The sequence below is a fragment of the Triticum dicoccoides genome, chromosome 4A, assembly GCF_002162155.2.
Source record: "Triticum dicoccoides isolate Atlit2015 ecotype Zavitan chromosome 4A, WEW_v2.0, whole genome shotgun sequence".
Classification (NCBI taxonomy): domain Eukaryota; kingdom Viridiplantae; phylum Streptophyta; class Magnoliopsida; order Poales; family Poaceae; genus Triticum; species Triticum dicoccoides.
The window spans coordinates 346,436,148-346,449,149 of record NC_041386.1 but is presented as its reverse complement, the minus strand read 5'-3'; positions in this window follow the sequence as shown (position 1 = coordinate 346,449,149).

Below are 13,002 nucleotides of genomic sequence, written 5' to 3'. Positions count from 1 at the left end.
CACTTGGATGAAACAAGAATAAGAATTACATTATGCTTAGCCTTCACCAATTTAGATTGATGACAAGCAACGGATCGCATACAACTTATTCTCAAAGAAAGGATTAGGATAGATATGGCGCCAATTTGAGAAGGTCTTCAACGAACCACCGGTGGAATCGAAACAACGAATGAATTGGTATGATAAGGAAGAAAGAGAAATCTTAAAAGAACCACCGTAAGAATTGAACAACGAATGAAGTAAAAGGATGAATCACCGGTAAGAATTGTGAAATGAGCAAAGCAAAGGCACAATTCACCGGGAAGAATATGAAGAACGAATGAAGATACTTGAGGGTATTTAGACACAAGTGGACGAAGAGATCAAGAACTGCTTAGATAAAACTTGAATGAAGCACCGGTAAGATTAGGAGAACGATAACTGAAAGCTGGGAATGATTAATTATGAGATGATGGGCTCTCGAGAATCAAACTGAAAATACTCTGAATTACTCCGGATGGGTGAAAAGAATTCTAACAATCGAAAACAATTATGAGAGGATGGCCTTGAACTAGAACCACGAATCTATGAGAGAACGGATAAGATATAGAGGTAAAAACTCCTCTTCGGTCTTCAAATGTTGAGAATGACGATGAGAAACACCACCATGAATTGTTTAGACCTCCGGAAGAATCAAAACGAAGAGGTTGAGCCAACGATGAAAAGAATTTGAATGATCTTGGAGAAAAACATATGACAGACGATGAATCATTCTTACGTCAAATTTGAAATGAATTTAGGATAGCTCCGGTAAAATTAGAAGAGTCGGGTAAGTTCCTGGAAAATGACCTATGGGTTAGGGCCCACTCAAAAGAAACACCGTTGAAATGATTTAAAGAGAGGATTGCACAGGTTGAATAAAATGGCTTGAATGAGATAACACCTCGAGATATCCTGGACGAATTGGTAATGGAGACACAAATCTTTTGAGATATCTTCAGCACTCCGGAACAAATGAATAACGAGAAGTGAATGAATATGAGGAGCACCGGCATGAGAGGGTATTTGGATATGATCAATAATGCTTGAATTTAAACCACCGGAGAAGAAAAAGAATGAAGAATGATGAACTAGTAGAACATCTTCTTGAGAACCACCGGGTAAGAATAGAGAAACTTCCATCAATAAATGGATAGTTGATTAAGAAATCCGAGTCCTTGAAGAAACAAGGGTGGGAGGGCAGGAAAAACAAAGGCAACTTGGAGACAGATGAAACAAACACCGTTGAGAAGAACTGATAATTGATCTTGCGAATGTTGAAGTGATCGGGTCCACTTGAAGAGAGACACACCGGTGAAAAAGGATTGAAAAAACAATCTTGATGATCAAGAAGGATTGGTATCCACATAGGAATATGAGAACACCACTTAGGAAAGGTATGGAATCAACTCTTGACTTCGAAGCAACTCGAATACCACAACTCAAAACAAAACAAAGGATTGGCTTGCGGAATAAGCCGGAACAAACATATGATAGAGATTTCGTCCGAAGTTTTCGTGGTGGGGCCTACACGGGCTCGATCGTACAACACCATCATTTACAAGGTAGTGCACATGACATACGAAGCGTCCCAGAGTCGGCATAGCCAAGGACTCTTTAAGACACAATGAGACCACTGTAAAATCAACCGTGAATAGGCGGACCACTAGACGTCGAACCCCAATTTCATATCATACATCTGTTGGAAACATATCCTAAGAGCTACTTGAATTCCCACTTATAAACTCCCAAAATTTTCCCAGTTATGCAATCAGGTGTTGGGGATACAGGGGAAGCATAATATCTCACCCAAAACTAACAATTCCTACATCTAGTTGTATCCATCCTTCAACACATAACCAAGAAACCTTCGGAAATCGACTACCTCAACCTTCGAAAAGCATCCGTTATACGAGTTATGGCAATACTCCCGAACTCCCGCCCCAGTACTGGGTGTCGTCGAGGTTATCTCACCAACAACTGCATAAAAGAGATTTTCGATGTCGGCGAAACCAATCTCAGGTATTCCAGAACTGCAACGATAAAATTTTGACGACAACACCTCGGAGCTCAACTCCCCGGGACACTACCAAAACCCCTAAATGATAGGAGGCACCAAGAACAATGTTCTCGTCACAAATCGATCGGAACGATTCCAAGATACCCGCGTGATCCTAAATTTTTTTTAGTGAAATTTGAGAAGAGAAGAGTCAAAACTCTATGTCAGGATGCCTTACCAGAGCGATGAAGGAACTGAGGAGTAAAAAGAATTCCTAAACTCTCCGATATATAAGTCCTAAATGACTCAAAACATTTTTCTAGACTCAACAACGTCAGCTAATTCGATCAAGTAGTGGGGGCTCCTAAGGTCGGGGAAGGCTCTGATTACCAACTTGTAACGCCCTCGATGCGGCTATATCTCCCACATGTCGAAGCACGACTTAGAGGCATAACCGCATTGAAAGCAATGTCGCAAGTGAGGTAATCTTCACACAACCCATGTAATACATAAGGGACAAAGATACATAGTTGGATTACAATCGCCAATTCACACAAATACAAGAATAAAGCATTACATCATCCAGATACAATCAAGGTCCGACTACGGAACCAAAATAAAAGAAGAACCCCAGATGCTACATAGATCCCCGATCGTCCCGACTGGGCTCCACTACTGATCAACTGGAAACAGAACAACATAAAGGACAAGATCTTCATCGAGCTCCTCCTTGAGCTTGGTTGCGTCATCTGTACGGTTCAACGGCACCTGCAAGCTGGTTTTGGAAGTATCTGTGAGTCACGGGGACTCAGCAATCTCACACCCTCGCGATCAAGACTATTTAAGCTTATGGGTAAGGTAAAAGGTATGAGTTGGAGCTGCAGCAAGCGACTAGCATATATGGTGGCTAACATACGCAAATGAGAGCGAGAAGAGAAGGAAAAGCACGGTCGATAAAAGTATGATCAAGAAGTGATCCTAGAACAACCTACGTCAAGCATAACTCCAACACCGTGTTCACTTCCCGGACCCCGCCGGAAAGAGACCATCACGGTTACACACGCGGTTGATGTATTTTAATTAAGGTCAACTTTAGGTTTTCTACAACCGGACATTAACAAATTCCCATCTGCCCATAACCGCGGGCACGGCTTTCGAAAGTTCAAATCCCTGCAGGGGTGTCCCAACTTAGCCCATCACAAGCTCTCACGGTCAACGAAGGATATTCCTTCTAGCGGGAAGACCCGATCAGACTCGGAATCCCGGTTACAAGACATTTCGACAATGGTAAAACAAGACCAGCAAAGCCACCCGAATGTGCCGACAAATCCCGATAGGAGCTGCACATATCTCGTTCTCACATCACACTCAGATGAGACTAGCTACGAGTAAAACCAACCCTCAAGTTTCCCCGAGGTGGCCCCGCAGGCAGCTCAGTTCGGACCAACACTCAGAGGAGCACTGGCCCGGGGGGGGTTAAAATAAAGATGACCCTTGGGCAAGCCTACCCAAGGGAAAGAAAAGGCTAGGTGGCAAATGGTAAAACCAATGTTGGGCATTGCTGGAAGAGTTTTATTCAAGGCGAACTGTCAAGGGGTTCCCATTATAACCCAACCGCGTAAGGAACGCAAAATCCGGGAATATAACACCGATATGACGGAAACTAGAGTGGCAAGAGTGGATCAAAACACCAGGCATAAGGCCGAGCCTTCCACCCTTTACCAAGTATATAGATGCATTAATTAAATAAGAGGTATTGTGATATCCCAACAAGTAAACATGTTCCAACAAGGAACAGCATCTCCATGTTCCAACAAGGAACAAGCTTCAATCTTCACCTGCAACTAACAACGCTATAAGAGGGGTTGAGCAAAGCGGTAACACTGCCAAACAACGGTTTGCTAGGACAAGGTGGGTTAGAGGCTTGGTTCAACAATATGGGAGGCATGAGAAGCAAGTGGTAGGTATCGCAGCATAGGCATAGCAAAAGAGCAAGCAACTAGCAAGCAAAGATAGAAGTGATTTCGAGGGTATGGTCATCTTGCCTGAGATCCCGCAAGGAAGAAGAACGAGTCCATGAAGAAGACAAACGGACATAGTCGAACGGATCCTCACAACGCGACGTTAACGGAACCAACCCGAAGAAGCAACACCGGAAAGAAGCAAACAACATAGTAAACAACCACCACATAGACATGGCATGATGCACAAACAAGTATGATGAATGTTCGGTTTAAAGAGGGCATAGTATGGCAAAGTGCACAAGCAAAACTACAAGTTAAGTGGAGCTCAATATGCAACTCCGTTACATATTGACGAAACACAACATTCAAGTTATTTAGTTCGATCTCGTTTATGTACCCAACAACATTAAATGTTTGTTAGCATGGTAAGGGGTGAAGCAAATGAAAACTACCTATCTAGTCAAGTTTAAATGAGGCCGGAGACAGCAAACAACAATTCCGGTAAATCCCCATATGCATAAACAATTAAAATGCCGACAACAATTTAAACATTTTTAAATGTTGTTATCATGATGCGGATGACATGAACAAGTTTAAGCAATTTTTATTAAAAGTTGAGAAGAGCATTATGAAGCATTTGTCACCGTGGTAGAAAGAAAGGGGTGCCACGGCGACGAAACGGAAATGATGCCATGGCAACATTCCGGTTCCGGTAACTCGATTGAGATGTCGGGGAAAAGAAAGTGTGACGGGAGCGAAACACGCAAGGATGGTGGGATGATCCCAGATACCGGGTTCCCACGGGTCGATGACATCGTAAACGAGGGGAGACGTGTAATGACAACTCAGACACGGTGCCAACGCGGGCATCACATACAACATGCATTTGTCCACGGTCATCGTCTCGGGGTTATACCTTCGGAGCATGCAAAGGGGACGATTCTCGTTCGTAGAGGGAAATAGTCGTTCTTGGGACTTTTGTAGTGGAAGTAGGGGTACATGATGACGGTAGATGTACTTGCGACAGTAGTGGTACACGTTCGTTTCCGGAGAGGTACTTGACGAATCCAACGTTCTCGGGGCGACGGTAGTGGTACTTGGTAAAACGCATGTCAATGGTTGTTGTACTCGTATCGTCATGGAGGTAGTCATTCACTCGATGGTCTTATCGGAACATCATCAATGGTAGAGATCCACCTTGGCATTCCGAAGGGGTACTTGTCGTCGTGGTACTTGGCAAAAACACGTCGAGGGTTCTTGTACTCGCATCATTGTGGAAGTAGTTGTGCGGGCTCCCGTGTGAACTTGTCGGTCTTGGTCTCTGCAGCGTAGTTGTGCAAAAATGTCGTCGGGCTTGGACGAATCCAGAGGCGTGCACGAGCGGTGGTGATCTTGGAGGTATGTGACCGAAGCATGGAGGTGTTCACGGTCAACGAAGGGACGTACGTGCGGCTGGATCTGGCAGGCAGCAGCACTGCTCGTCCTTCTCGGTTGAGGCCGAGGCGAAGCAGGGCATGGCGAGCAGACAACGAGGCAAGGCAGCTCGGGGCGGCTGCGTGCCTCCAGGAGCGATGTAGGGCTGCAGGCGCGCGTTGAGAGAAACCTGGTAGGGGAGCTGACGGAGGGGAACGAAGGAGGCAAGGAGGCGCAGCCGCGGATTGGACTCGGGGAGGAGCGGCAGAACGGAGCAGAGCAGCAGCGCTCGTGCTCAGAGGCGGGGCAGCGACTTCACGGCGTAGACGGAAGAAGAGGGCGACGTGAGGCAGGGGCGTCGGAGTTGGCCTCCAGTGGCGGCTCGGGAGGCCCGGCGCGGCGGAGGGAACAACCACGATGGATGCTGGTCGTTGACAGGGTCGCAAAGGATGGTGGGGAGGCGAGGGCGTGAGGAAGGAGGGCTGCGGCACTGGCAGGTCGGGTCGCCGGCGCGGGCGCCACGGCCGGAGACGGGGAGGCAGCGACGAGGTCTTGCAGCGTTCATGGCGGGGCAAGGCAGCACCACGAGGGGAGGAGGTTGCTGGAGGCGGCGCTCGGCGGCGGCGTCTGTGATGGAGGGCTTGGCGGGAGGAGGAAAAGGGATCGGGAGAGAGAGATCAAGGAGAGATCGTGCGCGAGGCTTCTCCCTGGCGGCGGTGGATGAGGACGAGAGGGAGAGGGTGAGATCGAAGGAGATGGTGGACTCGGTCGGGCCTAGGGTTAGGCAGGGAGTAGGTCGGCGCTGGATGGGCCTTGGGGCCGGCCTGGGTGCGGGGAAAATGGGCCGACGCGGAAAATGGCCTAGGGAGGCCCAGTTGGGCTCTCTGCTTTCTCTCACTCTTTCCCATTTAAAACAAAACAGAAAAAGATAAAGAGAAGAAAGAGAAGGTAGGGGAAGACTCTGGCCATGGGGATAATTTTCACGAACTCGTGAAAATGTGCACGGCCCGGGAAAATAGAAAAGGTCAAGTTTGAAAGATTAAATTCAAATTCATTTGAATTTAATTCAAAAGGTTTGAACTAGGACAGGTTTTTCGAAGTGCCAAAAAAGTTGAGAAATTAGGTGGAGCTCCGAAAAATGAAGAAAAGATATATGAAAAAGTTAGAGACCAAGAGTTGAGAAGGAAAAATGGCATGGGATATCTGCAAGTGTGTTATGGTTAATACCAAATAAATGGAAAATTTACTATAGCTCTATAAATATCGAGAGGATATGTTATAAAGAGAAATCACTCTTCCCTCGATTTAAATGGATCGAAGATCCACACAATTTATTTAGTTGAGATGCAGAAGATTTATGAGATGATGGCATGATGACATGATGCAATGCACATGATGCAATGCTGAAAGCAAAGAACCAAACAAATCACACGACAAAACCCGGAAACCCTGGAAGGCAACTGAAACTCCGGTCTTGGGGCGTCACAGATTTCTTCTCCTCCAGGTCGGCAGCTGGGAGCTCTAGGAGGGAAAGGCGCCCTTCCTCAGCCCTTGCGCAATTAGTCGCCGGGTTGAACAGCTCCAGGGATGTGCACAGCCCCTCGTGGATGGCGAGCTCCTCCTTCATCTTAACATCACGGATGCCATCGGAGAACGCAGAGATGATGGCCTCGTCTGTCACCTTGGGGGTCTTGAGGCGGACATTGTTGAAGCGGTGGATGTACTTCTGGAGGGTCTCTCCCGGTTGTTGCTTGACGCGGCACAGGTCACCCATGGCCGGAGGGCGATCGCGAGTGCCCTAGAAGTTGGCGGCGAAGCGGTCGCGCATCTCATTCCAGGAAGAGATGGAGCCCGGAGGCAGGTTCAGGAGCCACGAACGAGCCCCATCCTTGAGAGCCATAGGGAACCAATTCGCCATGACATTCTCGTCGTCGTTGGCCACCTCGATGCTGAGCTCGTAGAGCTGCAAGAACTCTGCGGGGTCGAGGGTGCCGTCGTAGCGAGGAGGCACATCTGGCTTGAACTTGTCTAGCCAGGCAACGCTACGTAGCTCGGGGGTGAAGGCGCGGTAGCCGGCCGTAGTCACCGGGACCCACCATGGAGGTGGAGCCTCGTCTTGGCGCCCGCGCGCTACCACAACAAGCGATGCATGGCCCAGCCGCGGCAAGCGATCCTGATGCGGCGGTGCGGGGAGCGATGGAGCGTTCTCTTGCGGTCGAGGAACTTCTTGATAGCTTCTTTCTTCACGCGCGGGTGCTTGGCGCGGTGGGTCGCACCGCGGAGCCGCGCGCCTTGGCGCCAGGGCGCCGTATTGGTGCAGGGGTGGTGGTGGTGCTGCGTGAGCTGCATCGCCCGTAGCGGGAGGTGGACGAGGCAGCGAGAGGGACAGTGCAGGGGAGCCCCCTGTAGTGCTGACGAGCTCGGTGATGCGGTCCAGCTAGACCTCATAGAGGTCGTCGACTGGGCGGTAACGCAGGAGTTCGCACGCCATGAGTAGCGCGTCCCGTGCGTCCGTGGGAGCGTGAAGAGCGTGAGACGAGGAACCGGCGGGGGTCAGCGACGGAGTGGTGGTGCGGCGATCCCGCTGCACCGAGGGGTGCAACGAGGATGCTTGCTATTTGTTCCCCGCCGGGCCGGTGGTGGTGTTGGCGGTGGGTGACGGAGAACGAAGGGGTGGCCCGCCGACAATAGCCGTCTGGGCGACGCGAGCGGCGAGGGTGGCCCGGCGCTCAGCTCGGGCGCAACGAGCGTCCGACATGGTTGCGAGAAAGAGGTGGAACGCGGAGCGACGGAAGTAAAGCTTCGGCGCACCCGTACCTGGCACGCCAAATATCAGATTTCGGGTTCCGGCAAACCCCTGAAGGTTCGAACACTGGGGTGCGCGTGAAGATCTCTCCCTCACCGATCACGCCCTCACACACTTCGCGATTTCTAGGCTAGGCACAAGAACTCACAACACACAAAGACACAAGATTTATACTGGTTCGGGCCATCATTGTGGTGTAATACCCTACTCCAGTGTGGTGGTGGTGGATTGCCTCTTGGGCTGAGGATGAACAGTACAAGGGGAAGAACAGCCTCCTGAGGAGAGGTGTTCTTGTGCTTGGTGAACTTGTGGTTGTCCGGGTCGATCCTCCTACCTAACATGGTGGCTAGTCCTATTTATAGAGGCCCTGGTCCTCTTCCCAAATATTGAGCGGGAAGGGATGCCACAACGTCCAATTTGAAAGGGGACAACTAGTACAGCTTATCCGGACAAAAGTAGTCTTCGCCTGCCAAAGGCTGTAGTGGTGACACCGTCTTGGACTCCATGGTGATCTCCGTCCTACCGTCCTGCTGGTCTTGGTCTCGTTGCACCGATATGGAAACCTTTGCTTGACGCCTCGGTACTCTTCGTCTACGCTTGCCTCCAGAGCACCACAGAGTAATGCATTAGGTAAGATGACATGATGTACAGGGATAACCTCAAGCAATATGATATAAACCCCATCTTTTTATCCTCGATGGCAACAATACAATACGTGCCTTGCTGCCCCTGCTGTCACTGCAAAAGGACACCGAAAGATTGAACCCAAAGCTAAGCACTTCTCCCATTGCAAGAAAGATCAATCTAGTAGGACCAAACTGTTAGATTTCGGGTTCCAGCAAAACCCTTAAGGTTCGAACACTGGGGTGCGTGTGAAGATCTCTCCCTCACCGATCATGCCCTCACACACTTCGTGATTTCTAGGCTAGGCACATGAACTCACAACACACAAGACACAAGATTTATACTGGTTCGGGCCACCATTGTGGTGTAATACCCTACTCCAGTGTGGTGGTGGTGCATTGCCTCTTGGGATGAGGATGAATAGTACAAGGGGAAGAACGGCCTCCTGAGGAGAGGTGTTCTTGTGCTTGGTGAACTTGTGGTTGTCCGGGTCGATCCTCCCACCTAACGTGGTGGCTAGTCCTATTTATAGAGGCCCTGGTCCTCTTCCCAAATATTGAGCGGGAAGGGATGCCACAACAGACAATTCGAAGCAGGACAGCTAGTACAGCTTATCCTGACAAAAGTAGTCTTCGCCTGCCAAAGGCTCTGGTGGTGACACCGTCTTGGGCTCCACGGTGACCTTCGTCCTGCCGTCCTACTGGTCATGGTCTCGTTGCACCGATATGTTAACCTTTGCTTGACGCCTTGGTACTCTTCGTCTGCGCTTGCCTCCAGAGCACCAAAGAGGAAATAAGGACATTGTGCGCGTTGGCGCCCGCCTGGCAGTCGCCTGGCCTTGGTCATCATGGCTCATGTCACTGGAACCTTGTGAGGTTTGTCTTGCCTTGAGCTCTCCGCCCTCACGAGCCAGCCTGGTGAGGCCGCTCCTGAGGAGGTCTTGTGTCGTCCGCCTCGCGAGGCTTGGCCCCTCGGGAGGGTCTTGAATGCTTGTTTGTAAAGATGGGCCGTACGGGCCCGCTTGCAGAGCCATACCGTGGGCCACAGGAAGGCAAGTCTGGGACCCCCGTTCCCAGAACGCAGACACAAACCAAACTGATAATTCGAAGAGTCTTGGAAGATAACCAATCATACATAAAAGATTTCAGAGAATAATCAAATATTGTTCATAGATAAACTTGATCATAAACCCACAATTCATCGAATCTCGACATACACACCGCAAAAAGAGTTACATCGAATAGATCTCTAAGAAGATCGAGGAGAACATTGTATTGAGATCCAAAGAGAGAGAAGAAGCCATCTAGCTAATAACTATGGACCTGAAGGTTTGTGGTAAACTACTCACACATCATCGGAGAGGCTATGGTGTTGATGTAGAAGCCCTCCGTGATTGATTCCCCCTCCGGTGGAGCTCCGGAAAAGGCCCCAAGATGGGATCTCTTGGGTACAGAAGGTTGAGGTGGTGGAAATAGGGTTTTGTGGTGCTCCTGGATATTTTTGGGGTATATGGATATATATAGGAGGAAGAAGTAGGTCGGTGGAGCTGCGAGGGGCCCACGAGGGTGGGGGGCGCGCCCAGGGTGGTAGGCCCGCCTCCCTGTCTCGTGGCCGCCTCACTTCTTTCTTGATGTCTACTCCAAGTCCACTGTATCACGTTTGTTCCAAAAATAACTCTCCCAAAGGTTTCATTCCGTTTGGATTCCGTTTGATATTCCTTTTTCAGTGAAACACTGAAATAGGCAAAAATACAGCAATTTGCACTAGGCCTTGGGTTAGTAGGTTAGTCCCAAAAATAATATAAAGGTGTATAATAAAGCCCATTAAACATCCAAAACAGATAATATAATAGCATGGAATAATAAAAAATTATAGATAAGTTGGAGATGTATCAGCATCTCACGGATCGATAGCATTTTTGAGTAGTTGTAACTTCTAATGGCAAAACTGAGTAGTGATACACAACTAGTGGCATAAATAATAAGAACCCAAGAATTAAATAGGTATGCTAATTTCGTTAATATAATTTAGCACCCCATTTAAGCACGTACTAGCTTTTTTAATAGTACTATATGCATAATTCGGCGACGAGCGCTCTCTATATGTACCACCTTTTTTCTTTAATTTCATCTTGTTAGTTTTGCTCCATGGCGCAATCCATCGATACTACTACTATACAAAAGTATACATTTTTTAAAAGGCTAGAGGGCGGGGCAGTCTAGCTTGGTCGGTTTGAAGAGAGGCGAGGGCCTTTGTGATTTGACGACTCATTACTGCTGGAAGGCGGGGCCTTGTGATCTGACTGCTTGTATAAATGTGCCGACGACCTGATAAGGAGCAAAGAACCGTGCGGTATACTCAAGTTTTCCACTGGAGTAGTACGATGAAGGAGCACTAAACACGGCAGACCAGTGCCATATGGCGATAAAAAATGATCTAATTTGCTAGTCATCTCATTGTTAGCATTGTTCTATTCATGCCTCGCAGAGAATGTGACACGTGCAGCAAAACACCCGCAGCAAAAGAAGAAACATAGGAGCAAAAGAAGAAGGAAGATTATCACCCCCCAAAAAAGAAGGAAGACACACACACAAGTCTTGGGTGCTGCTCTCTACTACATTAAGGGTTGCTGGCCGCGCAGTCGTAACTGCTTCTTCATCGCCTCCACGACCTCCATCTACTTGCGCGTCTCCTCCACCATCTTCTTCATTGTGTCCATGACGCGGGATTTCTTGACGCGAGCCTGCATCACCTATTCCACGGCCGCATTACGTACCTTGACAGCAGCCGGGTGCTCTATCCGGAGCTTCGCCAACTCCTCCTTCTATTCCATGACGAGGGCCTGCAGCATCTTCATCGAGGAACTACTATTCTCATGCAGCTTCTTCCAGCCCGCGTTCTCCTCCTTCAGTAGGTCGTGCTCGTGGCAGAGCTTCGCCTTGTCCTCTTGAAGTTGCAGGATTTCCCCGGTCGCCTTCTTCTCCGAAGCAATGCTCTTCTTCAGCAGCATCACCAAGCCGGCGGTCAACTCAACCTGCTCATTGAGCTTAGCGGGCATCTCGTCGAGGCTCTCCTTCAGCAGCTCCACCAAGCCATGGATGAACTCCTTCTGCTTATTGAGGTGCTTATTGAGCTGATCCACCAGGCATGTTGGCATGTTCACCTCCGCGGCTAGGGCGCTCCTCGGAGCCATAGCCTGCCCGTGAGAGATCTTTCGATGTCTCTGTGAGGTGGCGAGCCCTCTTTTTTTCCACGGCCTTGGTGGCCGCTCCCTTCGTACAAGTAGTTCGGATAGTTCTCAACCTAGAGCTCTGCACACCGGCCATGCCAAGGACGGACGAACAAGAAAGACTTATGAGGAGGAAGAGGTAGAGTGATTTTTGGCTAGGTACTACTTCCCCTTTTTATAACCTAGTACTAGCACTAGTACTAAAACATGCATAGTGGGAACACGTTCAGGTTTGATACGTACTAGGTGTGAGCAGGTTTGCACTTAATTATACTACTCCCTCCGTCTAAGTGAATAAGTCATCTTAGGTTGTGCACCGTTACCAAGAAGGAGGGGAGAACGAGAGAACTTAATGTTTATTTGCTAATTAATAGCATTGCATGCAATGAACTAACCACTGCATGTCGTGTTTGGTAGTCTTGAGTAATTGAAAACATGCAGCCCCACATCTCTTATTGGTTGATATGTTAAGAAACAAGAAACAAGGTGGGAGCATTTGTATGCACTTTTGGAATGTGATGGGAACAAGCTAAAGATTAATTGATGGTTTTGGTTTCTAGGCCCGAAACGGCTCCCGGTGAGTTTAGTGGAACATAAATTTCAAGTACCCCCTCCATCTCTAGTTTACAAGGCTTGCACGTGTATCTAGGTCGTCAAGGTAACTTATATAAAATAAATTGTTTAACATAAAAAATACCCTGAATATTTGAAGTTTGTAATGATTTTTTGTAATGTATGCCTATTAGTGAGTTGGTCAAATTAATGACCTAGGTACACATGCAAGACTTGTAAACTGGGATAGAGGGACTACTACACTGCTCAAATGTGGTCGCACAAGTCGGTGATGTAACTGGTCGTACATGTCAGACCAAGCCGATGTGTGTCCCTTCGGTGAGACGCGGGTCTGACCGACCGTCTGTTGGTGTGACCGACCGTAAAGTATTACGCG